Source organism: Galleria mellonella, unplaced genomic scaffold, assembly GCF_026898425.1.
Source record: "Galleria mellonella isolate WM207_F2 unplaced genomic scaffold, CSIRO_AGI_GalMel_v1 utg1267, whole genome shotgun sequence".
In the NCBI taxonomy this organism is placed as follows: domain Eukaryota; kingdom Metazoa; phylum Arthropoda; class Insecta; order Lepidoptera; family Pyralidae; genus Galleria; species Galleria mellonella.
This window is the reverse complement of record NW_026441987.1, coordinates 1,135,320-1,153,671: the sequence shown is the minus strand read 5'-3', so window position 1 is coordinate 1,153,671 and position 18,352 is coordinate 1,135,320. Positions and strand designations below refer to the sequence as shown.

The following is an 18,352-nucleotide window of genomic DNA, read 5'->3' as shown; positions in this document are numbered from 1 at the left end:
AACGATAACTACTTTATATTATTCTCAATGACGTGTATAACATAGTATACGTCATATATGTGTAAGTATATTTGTTATTTATATATATTTATTTGTTTATATATGTAATTTTAGTATGTATGTATATCAATAATTAGTACTACTACCGCATTCGAGTATTCTGACATTTTCCTATGGTTGACTGGGAGAGAATGCTTTTAGCATTAAGTCCGCCATATACATATATTTGTACTAATGAATAAATAAATAAATAAATAACTACTCATATGTATAATGATGAATCGGTCTGTATTATAATAGTTGAAGAGAATGTTTTCTATACTATATGGTTGATTACCGATTTGCTTCTTACGAGTAGACAGAAAGTTAAATTAGTATTTTATCATCATCATAATAAATAATAAAAAAAAAAAAATTATATAATCAGTCATTAATTGCCCAATGCTAAGCATAGGCCTCCCCTTAATTAACTGTCATAAGGAACGATCCCGAGCCACCTGCATTCATTGCATACATAGAGTTTTATATTAGCATTAGGATAGGATTAAATTTTGGAAACCATATTTTTTCATAAAATAATATTATATAGCTATGTTACTCGCTAATAGTATAGTTTTCTATTGGTTTTTTTTAAAGTCGGTCGATTACTTTTTGAGTTTATCCATTACAAACCAATAAATAAACAATCAAGTTTTTTTTTCTGTTTACAATATAGATAAGCAGGAATGCAATATGCCACAAAAGAAGTAATAGGTACCTACAATATATTGTAGCAGGAAAGAAAAATCAGAAATATTTTTTTATAGAGTCTAGTCAAAGTGACCTCACCCCTCCTGGTGGTAAGTAGGTAATGTAGTCCAAACGTGAGGGTCGTAATCACAGCAATTTATACTGAGTTGGTGATCGTATTTTACTATTTTAGTGGGCGTTGCGTTATCTTAAAAATTTAGGAATCCCTGATGTATATCATGAAGTTCCAAATGTCAATATAAAATCCAAGAATACATTCTGTAAGGGAACGGCAGATCTACGTAACTCACAGCCAAACACTAACCATTCATAGCCAGCAGGAATCAGAATACCTACTTACGAAGCGATTAGGGAAACTTACATTTCAACTATTGCAAATTGTTACGAACTTCGTAGATTTCTCTGGGCGAGTCAGATTGTTAACTTTGATATTCGTGCCCGTATTACAAGGTTATTATACTACTGTTTAACTACTGGGAGACTTTGACAAAACTCGCCTTCATAAGAACCTTTCTCTAACTCGTGTTTCCGCTGCAAAGCAGCTATGATTGCTTTACTGTGTTTCGGTTTAAAGAATGGAATATGGAATTTATATTACAAGTTACTGGATTTTATTGGGTGATAATAGAATGGTAACCCCGCTTGCGTTAGCTAAATATGCTTACGGGCCACCAGTGAGTGATGATAGGTGAGATTGAAAGCAGGTCAATTAGCTATTGTGATGAATTCCACAAGAATTAACCAAACTGGCTTGCTAGCAATAGGGCTATTAGAACTTCATCACTTACAATGTCATTACCTCTGGAGTTAATGTGTCGTGCAAGTATAGAAAAAGAAATGCTGGCTGGTTACCAATGAAGAATAATAGAATAAAGATAGATCAAACAGGTGAGGCTTATCGTGACAAATTCACTAGAAATTGGTCACGTTCATTTCAAGGAAAAACTGCGTGAATGTCGACCGTTAGGGTATATTATCAGCAATGGAACTGCTAGTTTCAGTGGTCCCAAGCTGTAAGGATTGTTGGGTGAGGTAACAGTCAGCAATGGAACCCCATTGCTAGTTACCCAACCAGGTCGGCGGTTCCCAAGTTAATTCTGATGAATTCATCATGATGGGCTAATGATGGTGCTCCGCCAGCGTATCCCGTTAAATTTTTCACCCCTCAAAACAAACAGTCAGGTCAGTTGGTTCAACGTGATGGTTTCTAGAGCGCGTGAATGCTAACTTTAAAGAGTTTCGCTAGCAACAGGGCTTCTATTCTCCATAACAATCGCTCCCTCACTTATGATAGTTAAATATGATAATGTATATATTTATATGTGTATGCATATGTAGTATATATTATTCATAATAATAATTACTAGACTCCTTATATATAAATAAATAAAATGTGTTTGATATTTTTGTGCATTATACATAAAGATTATTAATTCACTCTTGTGCCACCTACCCACTTCTATATGTTCTCCTTTAACCAAAGGTTGTCTGTAAGAGATTGCCTTAGCTTTTTGTACCTTTATATGTATATTTTGATCTATACTTCATGCTACTGTATTTCAGTTGAATAGTTTATATGTCATTGTTTATTTTTATGTTTTTGGTGCAATAAAGAGTTAAATAAATAAATAAGTAGTTTTTTTTGATGGATGAGAATAGAATGGTAACACCGCCTGCCATATTGGTATACGCTGAAAACCCTTATGATAGTTACGTATGCAAAAGAAAATTAAACGCCCCATAAATCTACGTTTACACAAAATATGCCCATTCCATTTGATATGTCGACTAATAAATGGAATTTAATCAAAGCCAACTTATAACGAATAACCTCCAATGAAACTGATTGATGTATTCTTCGACATAAATTTTTCATGTTTCATTAAAAATCATCGTCGAACACTGAAATTTATTCCATCAAATATTTTTGCGAGTAAATGTAATTACAAAATTAATATATAATTCATTTAAAAGTGGACACAATCGTAATGTTGACATTATTACTATATATAATTTTTTTATTTTGCGCATTTGTCATTATCCTATATTGACGTTTCACTATTGGGTACAGACGATGAAGATAATTTTTATAGGATGGGTAGTGAATGAACGGTGTCTACTTTTTCTTCTTGCGGGAGAGCTAGGTAGAAGTCTTGGGGCGAGCCCCTTTGCCCCAAATTCAATTCCGGGGGCAACTACACTAGAGTCATTGATTCTAAGCCTCGCTGGCATGGTGAGTCTGGACGTATAATAACTTACTTAGTAATTATACTCACAAGATGGCGTAGTATTGGATTTTATTTCATTATGCCCACAAATAAACCTAAATTACAACTCATAAAAGTCACAACAATTGTCGGAAATGACATATATAATAAATTCATCATCAATCGTTAAACAATTATTATTTTATGAAAAAAAAAACTTCCTTATTTATTCTCGACATTTCAATCCTTACTAATATTATAAATATGAAAGTCAATTTGTTTGTTACCTTAAAAAGCCACTATGAAATTTTATATACGCGTACTATATGGGATGGAGAAGGATATAAACTACTTTTCTTTGTGGTCAGTAAACATATCCCGGTCACGGACGAAGTCGCGGAAAAAAGCTTGTATTAAATAAAAGTAATACTAGAAAACTACACATGCAGTGTTGTCCTTATTAAAAAAGTAAGCATGTTTAAACAGAAATTAATAAAAATTTTGGTTATTCGACCAGCAGACCGTCTCATCGTCGTTGAAAATTATTTACAATTAATATTAATTGATTAATAAATTACAATAAAGAGTAAATAAATATTATTTTTTATTTAATTCTACTGTAGCATACTGATACTAAAAGTCTTAGTTTCCGCAACCTTGATAGATCGCAGGTCAACGAAAAAGCAGAACTAAAACAAAACATCTTAAACGTCCAAAGTTAACTACCGCAAATACATCAAAACTATTTCCCCGATACACGAGCCAACACAAACGTTTCCCTATGAACATAATCCCGGAAACTTTTCATAAACAAGCGGCAACTAGCAAATTTCCCCAAGGTGGGCTCGTGATGCGAATCATTTATGTTTGGTGTGACTAGTGGTGTGCCGAGTCGGCCGTTTTTAACATTCGAGTATTTTGGTACTCTAAAAAAAAGAATCGAGTTTTGACTCGAGTCAGACTCGGACAGGTACTGGAGTACTTGTATGGATATTCGAGTTATCGACAGATTCGGGTATTGTTTTCAATGATTTCTAAATTTTACTTTTATGTAAATAATTTTCAGCAATTTAAAGTTTTTTCCTTTGGCCATTAGAGAAAATATTTAAAAAATGCCGAAATCCTTTATATATTATAAATGTGAAGGACAATATATTTGTTTTTTTTTTTATTACCTCTTAGCACATTAATAGCTTAACAAATTACTATGAAATTTGGTATACATGTAGTATAAGGGGTTGAAAAAGATATAGGCTATCTGTTATCGCTGTTAGAAAACATATCCCGGTCACGTGAATTAAGTAGATAAAATCTGGTAGAAACATAAGAACTAATGATAAATATACGAATAGTATTCAAAATACTCGAATTCTGTATTCGAATACAGTGTGTTCGAGTTCAGGGTATTGAATCCTCGAGTACTTAGTAGCTATTCGAGCCAGTACTCGAGTCAATCAAACTCGGTACCTCACTGGTCGTGAGGCAAAAACTATTTTGTTTCCTAATTGCTTTCGCGCCGACTCAGCTGAACGCTCCAAGAATATTTAATGGCGTAGATTGTAGGAAGCTGCACTTACATTGGATTCAAGTGAACATTTTAATGTAAAATATAAAAGAGAAATGAATTCTTCCCTTGTAGAGTGATTTTCTTTTCTGCTACAGTATTTATTTATTAGGGTTCCACGGCTTTATTTTTATTTTTATGCGACTTCCAAGATGAGATGGACATTCTGAACCGATTTTAATAGTTCTTTTTGTAATCGATAGGGTTTTCAATTTTTATTTTATGATGATGGCCACCATTTTTTTTGTGGAGCAAACAAAATAGTTTGTTGCAATGTAAAATTTACTTGTGTACTTTTGATTTTATTATTCATGATATTTTCAATTTTATAATGTTTAAAATACTTCAAGTAGCAACTTCTTTATCGCAGTGATAGGCTTTGCTTTTTTTAAACGAAATGTACTTGTTCTTTTGGATTATAGCATTTATGACTATAGTGTGACTATAAGGTTCCTTCAGGGTCGACAATGCGCACGTGACATTCCTTGTATTACAGGCATTCATAGACTACAGTAACGGTTTACCATCAGATGAGCTGTATGCTGTTTGCCATCTTCGTGATATAAAAAAAACTAATGCAAATTAAATATACTTATAATAGTAAAAAACGAAGGTTACAGAAGATTATTTATTAATTTATGGAAATGATATTACAATGTCTAACATAAGGCGTTATGCTTACGTACCTTGTAATTTCACTGTCATATTCCATTCCTCAAGCCGAAATATCTTGCTCGTATATGCTAAGTGGTAGACACACGAGTAGAATATAGGTATACATGAATAAGACAGTATAAGGTTTCTCTTTGCACTTCTGCTTTTATTTGTACGTCTATGCGCAATGAAATTTTAGTCTGTGGTCAAATGATTTAGTGCGGTGAATCGTTTTGCATTTTTTATCGATTTAAACAGAAAAAGCTACGTCGTCATTGTTTAGGTTTCAGTTTTATGCATCGTTGAGCTCGAATGGATTCCGCTATACAGCATTGGATAAAATTAGATAAGAACATTAAAAAAAATCCAAAAATATGCAACTACATAGAAGGAAATTATAAAAAGCTAAGTATATTGGTCTATGATGTAGCTCTATGTTCATCAATGGACAAATTAATGACTTAAATTAAAAATACTGGATTATCCGTGGAGTTTTTTTTTAAATGGGAATGAAAATGACGATGATGATGGTGACCCCGTCTGCGCTATCAATATATACTCCTATGCTGACAGGACATCAATACGTGTCGATACATGCAGAAAAAATCAGATTAAATAGTCTATTTTCATGGACTTGCCAGAAATAGGTCTACGAAAGTTGTCAGGAAGCTCGCGTGGAGCTCGACCTGACATCCTGTCTGCCCATATTTACACGTACTATAGCAAAGGGTAGCCCCATTGTTAGTCCCCGTTATTAACGATTTGTTTCCCCCATTCGTAGAATAAGAAATCAATGTGTCATCGCGTCTTATGATCACCAAGATATCGTAAAGAGTGACTGTCGTAAGGAATTCAACACTAGTACAAGAGATAGAAAATTTAAAAGAAATCTTATTAATATTAGTTTTTTTTTTAATTGGTGTTAATGTGAGGGATGATAACTGAGGATGAAAGTAGGTTAGTTATCCCAGCGTTCACTGTTGTGTTTCTAAAAGTCTAACTTCCAAATGGACGATAGAATTATAAAGAATAAGTATTTTAAATGCATAAATTATAATTAAACGAAAATATGAATTTCTTTCTTTCTTCTTCTTAAGGTGCTTCCTACTGGAGGCTGGCGATCATCATGGCGATCTTCACCTTGTCCACCGCCACCCTGAAAAAGGATCTAGTGCTTCTTGTGATTCCGAATCACTGCCTTAGATTTTTTAACTAGGAGGTTCGGCTTCTTCCTGGTCTCCGGCAACCTTGTATCTTGTTTTTTCTACTTTCTACTTATTGTCATGAAGCTGACTCTGGTCATTGACCTTCGTAGAGCATTTTATTTCGAGATTTTTTTCCATTACATTAAATTCAAGGTATAAATAACATTTTTATTTGACAGTTGATCGACTTGACCAACTGCCCTTAAATACTCTGTGATCAGGAGCTATAGGACAATTTCGTACTTTTTATCGAGTTAACTGGAAAATCTACGTTCTTGTTTAGGGTTCACTTTTATGAATCGTTGAGCCCGAATCGATTCCGCTGTATAGCACGGTTGGTTACTGTTGATATGGGTATTTGGGATGACTCGATAGTTCGATGCCATCAAATCCGTCGTTTGTATTAAATCGACGCAATACGACGACACTTCGTTATTTCGCTTCGTAGCTCATAATATAAAATAAAGTAGATACTATTTTGAATTTCACACTCAGAATAATAAAAAGCTTATATATATAGGAAAATATTGTTTTACTTAATATCTATTTTTTTATTATTATATCAGCCATTAACTGTACACTGCTAAACGTAGGGCTGCGTCTATTTAAATGTTTTGCTAGCAATTGTTACGCTTGGCAGGTGAGTTGGTAAGTGTAATTAGGTTTTGGTGGTGTTTTTAGAGGAACGTTGCTATCCATTCCTCGACCATTAAATCGCCTCTTACAACATCCATAGGAAGGGAACAGTTGTCCTATTCTATGTCGGAACCTCACGGCGTCTATCTTCATTAATACATAAAGCAGAAAAGTTTGTTCGTTTGTTTGAATGCACTGAACTTTGGAATTACTAGTTGAAACTAAAAAAAATATTTTGCATTTATTAGCTTATTTTTTTAGAAAAGATTTTCAACTTTATAATACGGCTATGAGCAAAGAAAAATGTAAATGAAAAGTACTAAAATACATTTTAAAGATTTTATGCCTATGTTCCTAATATTACATAAAGTCTTCCCGCGACTTTGCCTATGTGACTCAGTACATAAAATCTCCTGTATATTTACTACATAATCTATTTATATACAAAATTTCTTTTAAATTATTTCAATAGATTTTGTGTAAAACATAAATAACATACATACATCCTTACAAACATATTTCTGCGTTTATTATAGTAGTAAGATTCATTATAGGACTTTGAGAATCTTATTATATGTTATTTTTTTATTCTGCCGCCCAATTGGGAAATCAGTTGTAGCTGAGAAAAATGAACACGAAACTTTACTTTTGTTCTTTTTAAACAAAACGGGGGAATTATTATTAGGTACTATCATAATTATTAATATAATATGTATAATAAAGGGCATTACTCTTGCTCTTCTTCTTGATTGTGAAGAGATCTTTGATTGTGACTATGATATGTGGTCCCGCCGTGTTGGTCCCGGTATAGAATAGACCACCCCTTCCTTTCCCGTAGATGTCGTAAGAGGCGATTACGGGAGCTTATGGTGGAGTGATGGGCAGCAGCGTCTGTTTTAAAATATCACCAAAACCTATCTTCAGTTGCTAACCCGCCTGCCAAGCGTAGCAGTTACTGGCAAAATACCCCAATAGAGGATGGCCTAAAACATCTATAAAAGTCTAACTGCGGTTGCCAAAAAGCCTGCCAAGCATGGCGACTACTGACAAAACTCCCCTTATGGGGAAGGCTTATGTTCAGCAGTGGACAGTTTATGACTGATATAATAAAAAAAGTATGGATGGCGACCTCTAGTATTAAAATTTTACGCTTTTCTTATGTATGGGGTTTACTGAAGTACGAAGCAAGTGCTAATCATTATTCATAATACTGTATGTGATTAAAATATACAAATAAATACTTAATTTTCTGCTAGCCTCATGGTTGAGTGGTAGAGAACTCCATTAGGTGTTAAGTTCGCCATATGTACACTATATTATATAAATGTGCATTGAAGTTTAAATAAATAAATAAACCGAATTTGAAAAAAATCACAGGTTTTAGTTGAGATTCGATCTTGAAATTTTCGATCACAATTAAGCACAGAGAGGTTTTTGATGGGAAACAAATGTGGTTGCAACAACATAATACAATTGTTAAGACGACTTTAAATTTTGGCATCGCTTACTTATATAAATTTATTACATTGAAGTACCTAATAGTGGATATAATTTGACACATTATATTTAAGTATCATCAAAAGAAATATTTATTGGTTACATCAATAAGTCTTGGTAACAAATGTTCTGACGTACCATACTTCTTAATACCTATTACTAGTTTACCAACTCTTCGGCCACCAAAAACCTTAATGAGCTGCGCTGAAATTGTCGTTTTGCATTTCACATTGCATTTAAATTCCGTAAAGTTATAATTCCTTCAGCGTATTGTAATAATTTATGACTGTTCTGCAAAAAAGAAAAACCGACTTCAACTATGACAAAATTAGTTGTTTTGTTTTAAAACCATATTACTGTACTTATTTTGCAAAATTTCTATGGAACTATTCAATAAGTACATATATCCATTCAGATTAAAAAATAAATTTCCATATTGATATACAATTGATGGAGTTGTAAAGTAACAAATTTAAACAATAAATAAAACCGATTTGAGAAGCTTCTTATTCATTTTTGCAGCGATTAAAAAATAATATTTAAATATTTACCTCTTTAGACTTACAGCTGACACTTTCAATACTTGCATTGCCTCTAAATATATACAAAACAAACTCCATTTTAAAAATATGAAACAAAAAATAGTATGTATATAACAAAAGAGAATACATACGAGTAGCAAAATCAAAAATGTCACATTCAATCAGTAATACTAACGAACTCGCTTGCAGAATATAATCCACTGCAAATTTCAATACTTTTCAAGTATTTTTTTAACTTGAAAAATATTAAATTTTCCGTTGGCTTTTTCAATCATAAAATATACCGTAACCGCTATAAACAAAGATTAGTTTGCGACTGCAGCGCCACTTAACCACGTTGGTACGTAATAATCAAATTAAAACTCAATTCCGCCGGCGGACTTCGTATATCGACTAGTAAATTCACGTGCGAAAACACTATAAATGTAGGAATCTTACAAACTTTGCAACTAAATAATTCAGTGCAAAGTGCACTTTCTGTATACAGACATAAGTTCGTAAACTTAGTTGACTTAGTTGGCTTATTTTGATGTTTCTTTTATTTTCATAATTATTCAATATAACATGAATATATTTAAAACTCATTGAAATACATTTATTAAGAGTATTATTATCTCAGTAAATACATTTATTATTATTGTTATTAAAGAAGATATATATATACAATATATACACATGTATACACATATACACACACATACGATATTTAAATAACAATTAGTGACAATTGGAGATGCATTAATGAGGCAAGGCACAAAGAGGGAAGAAAAGAAAAAAGTAATAATAAATGAAAAAAATAATTTAGAAGCTTATATTAGATAGATAGAGTGTCTCCATCTATCCGGGTCAACTTTTTCATACAATTTTGTGTGATAAATAGTTATGAGTGATTTCTTTATAACTTCTATATTTATTTTGTTTTATAAATTCTGCACCTTTCTAATGCACTAAAACTTATTTTGTTTATTAAAACATATAGATCCGTCAAGTTACATTATGTGCGTAAGTATTTAGAAAAAATAATAAAAAAAATGAGTAAGCTAATTTGACAATTAGCTAACAAAAAGTTTAACCGTTTTTGAGGCTCGATGCTTTATCTATATGATCTAAGTTTAGAAGATAGGATGAATTAATTTTTAAATTTCGTCATAGTAAAGCTGCTGAAATCACTCTATAACAGTTTTTTTATACATATATTTATTGAGGGTGGAAATTTATATTTTTAAGTTAATCGTTTTATAAAGATAAAGCCCAAGAAAAATGTAGTATCTATGTACAAACGTCGTGTTATGTTTACCATGTGCTAAACGGCTTGTGTAAAATTAACCCTCTGACCGGGCATCCTGCGATTTACGCGTGCAGTGTCTGCAAGTTTAATTTTACGCATCCCGCGATTTGGACGTTGTTATCCCGCGATTTTTGTTTTGGTAGATTGCTATTGTCTCTCAGAATCTCGCTAGATGGCTAAATACTCGTACTGGTATTTGTTGTCAAAGCTATGTATTTTATTATTGCGAAAAAAAATACGCAATCAGAGAATTAATATAATAATGGCAATAAGTTAATAATCAAAATGTCAATTATAATAGGTATTATGAATCAATGAAAGAATCATAATATATATAATTTAAATTATATATTTCTTTTTATAGTGCATCTCCAACTAGTGACAGTTTTTTTTTAATGGATGATAATGAATTGGTAACCCTGCCTGTGTACAGAATCAGTCCTTGTCTTTTGCAATATTTATTTTTACATATGTTACCTTTGGATTCTAATTATAAGACGTTCCCTGCGTTTTAAATTAAAAAAAAAAACACATTATATTACAGAAAACAATCGAAAGTTTGTTTAAATATTATAAAATTGATACTTTATATAAAAACTTTTTACGTCAGTATTTTCATTTACCAATTTGATTTTCTATATAAACTTCCGCCTATTTTATAAGTGTTAAAACTGTAAGTTTTAATTAGTAGTAATACTCTCGGTTTATTTATAGTCAAACTATATCGGTAACTTCAAATTAAATTAGCAACTGTTACCAGAATAGAAACTATGGGCAGAATTGCTTTTTAGGTAGTCCCTAATAAATCGACACAATTTCCTTTAACTATTTACGAGTCATTAACCGTTTCAGTAACGAGTTATTAGTATATCCTTCAAGTTATAATTTAATTCAGAATATTTCATCATATTATATATAATGGAAGATTTACACAGAGCGCATACGCACATATGCAGATACATAAGCAAGCGATTGCATCAGCCTTAAAAAGAAAATACAATGAGTTTTAAGAGCGCATGTCCTAAGCAAAGTGTGTCAAAACAAGTAAGAAAATTATTATACCTGTACATTAGGGATGGGTGATATTAGTACCGCTCCAATATCTATATTTTAGGATTCTTTAGCTATTGATGACGGTAAAGAGGCCATTACCTATTTAGATATTAACCATAACAGATGGATATCTGTATACTTTTTGATCGGATTCTTTCTTACGATATCATATATTGGTTAATCGAGATTTAATATATTCGTTATTAGGCCAATATATATAGATATAATAATAACAATATATAGATATTACTATATATTATCCATCTTTATTTAATTCTTTATTGTACACACCAGTTATAAGAATATGACAGAGGTAATCAAATGCACAAAGGCGAGCTTTACTCTAATAGAGTTTTCAGCGGGAAGAGCGGTGTACAATATTGTGACAATTTTTAAGCAAACTAGACTAAATTAAATTAATTACATTATATTTAATCGTATAAATACGCATATACATATACATAAATATATATCTATGCATAGACTTACACATAATTACACACATATTGCACTTTATTGTACAGTAAATCTATGTACTTAGATGATTGCACCCCGCAGTATAATCATTTTATTCTGTGTTGCATAAAAAATATTATTAAAATACTTCAAAAGCAGACCGAATATCGGCTGTTTTGAATTACTACGCGCCAACTCGCAACGCTTGATGTAAATCGTGCGTAAGAGGCCCTGCAGCCCGCAGCTACGTGTACTTTATTTTCTTAAAGTGAAATATTTGTGTGGGTAGTAATTATTCATACATACTTACATACATATCTTTAACCGAGGTAAGTTGGACTAAATTGTAATGCCCTCAGGTATACAATATTACTTACCTGGGTTATATAGGTCATAGAATAAAAGTAATTTTTGTTATTAGTTAAAAGTGATCTTGTAAACGTTGGTTTTTTTTTTGGATAAAAATTAAATGGTAAACCTGTCTATGCTATTGATTTATGCTGGTACCAATAAAGATGAAGTCAGGTTGATGGGCCATATCATAACCAATTTATAAAGGAATTAATATAATATTTATAAGCTTTACAATTAACAATCACCTAACCTAACATCTTTTATAAAGATCTTCCAAGCAAATAAATATTTGATTACATTTCAATTTTTTTTAACACTATCTTTTACCCGCGACTTCGTCTGTCGTTTATTTTCACATTTATAATATTATTAAGGATCGATCCGTGTACTGCGAGCCTAAATACAGCACAAATACACACAAATGGGGAAATACGCAAATGTCGAGCGAAAATTGCCAAATTCTATTGGAAATAAAATTGGATAAAACTGTGAGCATTTGGGGAGTAAAGTTTCCAATATTTTGAAATTGCGACACTGCGGCCTCGCGACTTTTGTTTGCCAAATATTAAATTTTTAACATATTTTAACAATTTTCAATTTTTGTTAGTAGATTAGAATTATATTGTTTAATTCAGCTACCATTAGCTTTTGGCCATAACAAAATATCGGTGTTTTTTTATACAACTTAGAATGGCAAACAAACTGACGGGCTACCTGATGGAACCGATGGTAACCGTCGCCTATAAACATGACCAATACCACAGATAATATAATACTGCAATACTATGAACATTACAGAGTATACTGTTTCGCTCATGATATCCCCCGTGCATTGCCATTCCTGACGACTCAGGAATTCCTCTGTACTATGTAAATTCACAGCTATACAAACACAACTGCTTCACGGAGCAATACCATGGACATAACATATACCGTTTCGCCCATGATATTTCCCATGCGTTGCCATTCCTGAGGACTCAGGTGTTATTCCTCAAAATTTTGTTCTTTTGATAGAAAAGTAATAGATAATAATAAACTGAGTTCATTTTGTGTTACTAAAGCAGACGCACAAAAAGAAAGAAAAAAGAAAAATTATGTTAATTCTTTAACAACTGAGGTGGCAAACGAGCATACGGCCCACCTGATGGTAAGTAGCATTTGTAAATAGCACTAAGGTAATGTTTCAAATAAAAGAAAAGGAAGAATGAATTGTCAAATGGTTTTTTAAGTTTTTTTTATGGATATATATATATATATATATATAAACATATTATGAATGATGTTTATTTTGGCTTATTCGATATAAATACACTTATACTTGAATGATAGAACTGTCATTATGACAACTAGATTATTTTCTGAAAAAAAAAGCTAAAATTATAATTAAATTACAGTAGAAAAAAGTATCAGTAGCAAAAACAATTACTAAAATCAATTTAAACTTGACGAAAACATCGCGTAATATATATATATATATATATATATATATATATATATATATATATATATATATATATATATATATATATATATATATATATATATATATATATATATATATATATATAAATATATTTTAAAAAACTATTGCTATAAAGTCAAGTACTTCCTTCAGGAACACAACTATAGTTCTTATGTGATATCAGGACCAACAAACATACACACGGGCAGACATAATTTCTTAAAATTATTGTTTTAGGTTATTTATTAATTATTTTGATAGCCTTTATTAAGATCGTTCATTTTATTTTTCCTAAATATTTCCTATGCACAGACATTGTCTTGTTACAATTTTATTATATTAATAAGATTAATTAAATGCTTTGTATGAAAAAAGTCTTGCACTAAAGAACGCCGAAGTCTGTATAGGCCTTAACTATCAGAAAGTAGGTGTAATATCATATTTTCAAAAATTTTCATCGTACCAAAGAGCATGATTGATATGCATGAAACTATTTCCAATTAAGCTGTTAGCCATATCACGAACTTTTGTGTGAGGACAGAAATATTGGGTAATATTTCGTACGTGAAACTTGATTATTTATACCGCATACTGACATAGGGATGTCAAATGTGCATATCGATTAATTATATTTGTAGTTGAAAATATAAAAAAAAAAAAATTAGAACTACAAATATAAACATTGACAAGACTGTGACTTTCTTTCTTCTAATGAAATATATATCTCTAAGAAAATTTTCTGGTTTCACACTTAACCAATATCTTCTGTTAGTGTATTTTAAATGTTTATTAATATTTTCCAACTAAAGTACTATGTGTAGGTATGTTAAATTTTAGAACGATTGGTCGTGTTGTCAGGGCCCTAAATATTAAAAACAAAAACAAAAATGGATAAATTTTAGTTTCACTTTTTGCCCGACTTCCAAAGAAAGAAATAGTTTATAAAATATATTTGGCTTTATGATGATGTAAACGGCTTGATGGATTTCAATATATGGAATGTCGTTAGAATCATACGATTTTATGATGATATCATAAAATAAATATGGCCGCTATAAACTATCAACTAAATTAAAATTACTTTTTAGTCTATACGCTGTACTGTGACAGGGCATGGTAACTTTTAAGTGTACAAGGGGAAACAAATAAAAATATTTTATTTCTATTATTTATTGTTTTTCTATTATTTATTTATTCATTTATTCATTCATTCAATCAATCATTTATGTATTTATCTATAGGATCACCAACATAAGATACAGCGAAACATTTCAATACAATACACTGGTAATTATTAATTTAAATCGATAAAGTTATATTAGAGGGCAGCACTAATCGAAATCGTGTACTATCATTATTCGATATAATTTCATCACAGCGGTTATCGAAAGTTTGATTGACGTAAATACCGCTAAATGCCACATAGTATTATTACGTGAAAATACAAAAAGTAAATCAATAATATTTCGTATATTAATACGAAAGATTATTCATTTACAATATTTTATATTATTCCCTGTTAATCCTTATTTTGGCTGTGTAATTCTGGCATAGGATGGGCTACCCCTTTCTTTCCTGTAGGTCTCGTAAGAGGTGACTAAGGGAATTCAATAATCGAAGGATGGGCAGTAGCGTCCCTCTTTTATATCTCTCATTACTAAAGCCTAACTGCGGTTGGCTGCCAAGCGTGGTAGCTACTAATACATGTGGTGCTTAAACCGCTGTAAAAATTTTAAACGTAATCTTCAGGATGCTTTTCATCCTGATCAGTAAAGAAATCCTAGTTACTCGGACGTAGACGCAGGTAATTAAGTAATAAATATAGAAACGTCTTTATAATATCGATCGAAATATTATTCCAATCAATATTCTCATTATAAAAGAACGTAATAAAAAAAAAACACACCATTTAAATTCAAATTTAAATCATACTTATTTAAACACTTTTAAACAAGCACTTTTAAATTGTAATTTTTTTATGAATCTACTGAAGAGTTCGCAATTTTGTTATATCGTCATAATCGTAGAATACTGACGGATCTGACAAATATCACATATATAGGTCCGTCAGTATTCTACGACTATGACGATGTGTCCAGAAGAATCCCCAAGAAACTCACTAGTTGCTTTTTTAAATCTTTACTAAAATTATATGTAAAAGTAATAAAAAATATCAACTTCCAATAAACTTATTATTTACATAAAGATTATTTATATTGTATTCCAAAAGGAATATAGTTGATAGCAGTCTACATATTATATTGACAGAACAAAGTACAGTCCGAGGGCGAGTGTAATAAATTTATTATCTGTTCCCCATTTTTCCGTATCCGAGCCCGCGTCGGCCATCATTTGTTGTTTCACGTCCGGCCGTTCATGTATTTACGAATATTTGATTTTTACGATTTCCATTGAACATTTTGCATTTTCGCAGTAAGTACTTTTTTATTTCGGATTTTTCCAGCGGTGGGTGGTTGGCAGTGTCGCTTGACATCAAGAACGCCTTTCAACACCCTGCCATTCGCTTGCATTAGGGAGGCACAAAATATCATTTGGGACAGAATGGGGCGGTAGCGTCGAGGGAGATGTAGTGGTGTCCCACAGGGGTCGGTGCTGGGACCGATCCTGTGGGACATCGGGTATGACTGGATAAAACTTATAATGGCAAACAAGCTGACGGCCCACCTGATGGAAAGTGGTAACCGTCGCCTATAGACATGAGCAGTACCATGGACATAACAGAGTATACTGTTTCGCCCATGATACCCCCATGCATTGCATTCCTGAGGACTCAGGTATTATTCCTCTGTACCCTGTAAATTCACGCCATACTCCACCCTTCAAACGAAAATTCGAAACACAGCCATGCAAAAACAACTGCTTCACGGTTAAAACACGAATGGGACAGAGGTACCCAAGCAATCAACTTTTGTACAAAGTCTCCTTCTGGTAAAATCTGGTAAATTATACTACTATTGTGGCAAATAAGGATATGCCTCGTCTGATGGTTACCATAAGTTATTGACGTCTGTAACACCGGAGATATTATTTGATGGGCAATGCAAGTTTTTAAAATTACATCATTTTTGAAGTTCTTCATTTTCTTTTTCGTATAAGACACTTAGTTATTTTTTTCTCTAAATGTTACGCCTTATAGGGCTGTGTTATTTTTGTGATTTCAGTTTAAAGATTACATATTTTTTTTAACACAGGAGGCAAATGAGCATGCAAATTATCTGATGGTAAATGACTACCGCCACCAATGAGCGTCCCTAACCTCGGAGGAATTGCAGGTGTACCGCAGGCCTTTTAAAAAGGAATATGCTCTTTTCTTAAAAGTTAATAATAAAGTTATATTTTTTAATCAAAAGACGCTTTTTTTCTATGTTGGCATGAAACAATTTTTTATAAGATTAAAAGTTTTTTTTATTTTATAAGTATTAGCAAAATCCTTTTAGGAGTATGTAAGTGAGAATTTCATAATTAAAGATTTTAGTATTATATATATATATATATATATATATATATATATATATATATATATATATATATATATATATATATATATATATATATATATATATATATATATATATATATATATATATATATATATATATATATATATATATATATATATATAATGCCACAAGAGAAGTAATCAGAGGCACACGTCGACTATTGCTGTATCATATTAAAATTTAAAGACTTCAAATCTTGACAATATTACTACGTGTCAACACCATAAAGCATTAAGTGCAAAAAAAAGAAGGTTTTCAATTCAACCTTATTCTTTGTGCGTTACGCAATATTTTTGCTAATACCGAATAGATTTTGATACGAGTAATTCTTTTTGCAATTTAATAGAGTTTACCCTCGTGTCATACCCATCGATGATCAAGACTGAAGAGTCTGTTTTATTGACACACGATTCCGCGTTCTAAATTCAAATATTTGCCTCGATTGAAGTCGCTTTTTGGCGAGAAAAATCAATTTGTTTTATTTAATCTTAATACGTTTCAATACATATCAATCAATCGCAATCAAGAACGCTCGCCTTCTCTTAATATATATAATATCCCATGTCACTATTTCTTTACACTAATCTCCAAAATGGCTCGAGCCATTTCAATGATATTTTGTAAACGTCTGCTTGCTTCGACTTGAGATATAGTTTTTCAAGCGATTTCAAAAAAGGAGATTCATAAATTAGTTGTATTTTTTTAATGTTTGCTACTTCATTATTTTTTAAGGTAAAGACAGTTCTAAACCGATTTGGAATTTTTATTCCTAAATTATATATTTAGAGATTAGTTTCATAGACATTTTATCAAAATTGATACAGTAGTATAGTTTTTAAATCAAAATAACGTGTCTTTTTCCACAAATGAAATACATTTCTTTTTTTATATAACATAACCTTTAATTATATCCAAATAAGTGGCAGTAGAAAGCAAAATAACTGTCGCAAAGGTAGCTAGTAAGATTATGTTAATTCTAATTATATGTTAGATAATCAGAGGGAGACTTTGTACGAAAGTCATTTGCATGGGCACCTCTGTCCCATTCGTGTTTCTGCCGTGAAGCAGTTGTGTTTGTATAGCTGTGAATTTACAGGGTACAGAGTAATTCCTGAGTCGTCAGGAATGGAAATCTACGGGCGGTATCATAGGCTAAACAGTAT

The 18,352-nt window shown here is 31.5% G+C and overlaps 1 long non-coding RNA gene across 1 annotated transcript; it reads right to left on the bottom strand.

Annotated features, from left to right (window-relative positions):
• Window positions 1-6,266: 6,266 nt before the first annotated feature.
• On the bottom strand, window positions 6,267-9,388 carry LOC116413812 (uncharacterized). The gene is made up of 3 exons (XR_004224256.2): window positions 9,065-9,388; window positions 8,652-8,804; window positions 6,267-6,482 (listed from the first exon to the last, which is right to left on the bottom strand). It is a non-coding gene; the product is annotated as an uncharacterized LOC116413812 (long non-coding RNA).
• Between the last annotated feature and the right edge of the window lie 8,964 nt (window positions 9,389-18,352).